This window comes from Orycteropus afer, unplaced genomic scaffold (genome assembly GCF_000298275.1).
Source record: "Orycteropus afer afer isolate SDZICR_OR568_19922 unplaced genomic scaffold, OryAfe1.0 scaffold00625, whole genome shotgun sequence".
NCBI lineage: Eukaryota > Metazoa > Chordata > Mammalia > Tubulidentata > Orycteropodidae > Orycteropus > Orycteropus afer.
In genome coordinates, this window is record NW_006922212.1 from 801,061 (window position 1) to 803,823 (window position 2,763).

Consider the following 2,763-nt stretch of genomic DNA (forward strand, 5'->3'; position numbering starts at 1 on the left):
AAGTTCCATAAAAGCAACAAAGATTCATTTTTCAATAGTGGCTCATATACATTGCTGATCACTTGGGAGCTGGGCTCCACACATTCGTCCAACAACCCTTCCTACTAATCCACTTTGAAAAAGAACAATCTAGAATACGGCTTCATCAGTTGTCAAGATGAGAAAGAGTCTGATGGAGGGTCTTGTACCAACGATTAAGTACTTTGGCCAGGAATTACTTTCTTCACTTCTATTCACAGCTATTGACCATAGTTAGTTGCCTAGTATCCCTTATCTGTAAATCAAAACAAAACAAACTCCTTCCGGTTGAGTGGAATCTGACTCACAGCAACCCTTTGTAATAGAATAGAACTGAAACATAAGGTTTCCAAAGCTATAATCTTTACTGGAACAGATTGTACATCTTTTTCCTGTGTAGCAGTTGGTGGATTTGAACTGCTAACCCTTGAGTTAGCAGCAGAGCTAACAACTGTGCCACCAGGGCTCCTTGATTAGCTGTAAAACAAACAAATAAACAAAATATTGCCATCTAGTCTATTCCAACTCATAATGACCCTGTAGGACAAAGTAGAACTAGAACTGCCCCATAGGGTTTCCAAGGCTGTAAATTATTACAGAAGCAGACTGCCTCAGCTTTCTCCCAGGAAGAGGCTCCTGGATTTGAATGTCCATCAGGTATGGTTAGCAACTGAATGTTTTAACTACTGTGCCACCAGAGCTCCTTGACTTTGTTGAGAAGAATGGAAATTCCGAAAAATTTGATTGTACTCATGGGGAACCACCTTGACCAGGAGTCCCTCATTCGAACAGAACAAGAGGACACTGCATGGTTTAAAATCAAGAAGGGAGTGCGTGAAGAATAGATTCTTATTCAATCTATATGCTAAGCAAATAATCCAAGAAGCTGGACTATATGAAGAAAAACGTGGCATCAGGATTGGAGGAAGAATCATTAACAACCTGGGCTATGCAGACGCTACAACTTTGCTTTGTTGTAATATCTCAATGGGTATTCTGTCAATTCCCAGAGCCTTTTTCTTCCCCAAATCCTTATTACAGCTTGTTGTTACATGCTGTCAAGTAGGCTCTGACTCATAGTTACCCTGTGTAAAACAGAATGAAACACTGCCTAGACCTGCACCATCCTTGCAATCTTTGCTATGCTTGAGCCCATCATTGCAGCCATTGGGTCAATCCATCTTGCTGAGGGCCTTCCCTTTTCATGCACATCCTTTACTTTACCAAGCATGATATTCTTCTCCAGGGACTGGTTCCTTCTGACAGCATGAACAAAGTTGTTGTTGTTGTTAGGTACCATCGAGTCATATCGACCCCATGCACAACAAAATGAAACACCACCCAATTTTGCACCAGCTCCACAATCCTTGTTATACTTGAGCCTATTGTCGCAGCTACCATGACAACCCATCTCGTCAAAGGTCTTCCCTTCCTTCATCAACCCTTCAACCTACCAAGCATGACATCGTTCTCCAGGGAATGGTCCCCTCTGACAACATGACCAAAGTAGGTGAGACGAAGTCTGGCCATCCTCACTTCCAAGGAACATCTCGGCTGCACTTCCTACAGGACAGATCTGTTAGTTCTTTTGGCAGTCCATGGTACCTTCAGCATTCTTCACCAGCACCACAACTTAAAAGCATCAACTCTTCTTCTGTCTTCCTTATTCATTGTCCAGCTCTCTCATGCATACGAAGGTGACTGGAAGTATCATGCTTGTGTCAGGAACACCTTAGTCCTCAAGGAGACATCCTTGCTCCTCAGCACTTGAAAGAGTTCCTTCACAGCCAACCTATCCAGTGCTACACGTTGTCTAATGTCCTGACTGCTGCTTCCATTGGTGTCAATTGTAGAACCAAGCAATGTGAATTCTTTGACATCTTCAATCTTCTCTCCATTTATTGTGATGCTGCTTATTGGTCCAGTTGTGAGGATTTTTGTCTTCTTTATATTGAGGTATAATCCATATTTCAGATTGTGTTCCTCAATCTTCATCAGTAAGTGCCTCAAGTCATCCTCACTTTCAGCAAGCAAAATTGTTCGTTCGAATGACAGACTCCTGGTCAAGGAGGTTCCTCATGAGTACAATCAAGTTTTTGGGAATTTCCATTCTTCTCAATGTTATCCATAATTTGTCATGATCCACACAATCAAATGCCTTTGAATAGTCAATAAAGCACAAGTAAACATCTTTCTGTTATTCTTTGCCTTGAGCCAAGATCCATCTGACAACGTTTTTGAATTATCTTCAGTAAGATGTTATTGCATGCAGTATTAATAATATTGTTCGATAATTTCCACATTGTGTGGGATCACCTTTCTTTGGAATGGGTACAAATATGGATCTCTTCCAGTCAGTTGTCCAGGAATCTGTCTTCCAAATCTCTTGGCATAACTGAGTGAGTGTCTCCAATGTGGCAGGCATCCATTTGTTGAAATATCTCAATGGGCATTCCATCAATTCCCGAAGCCTTTTTCTTCACCAATTCCTTCTTTGCAGCTTCGACTTCTTCCTTCAGTACCATTGGTTCTAGATCATATGCCAGCTCCTGAAACGGGTGAAGATTGACCAGTTCTTTTTGGTACAGTGACTCTGTGTATTCCTGCCATCTTCTTTTGATGTTCCCTGCATCATTCAATGTTTTGCCCTTAGAATCTTTCAATATTGCAACTCAAGGCTTAAATTTTTTCTTCAATTCTTTCAGCTTGAGAAATGTCGAGTGTGTTCTTTCCTTCTTGTTTTCT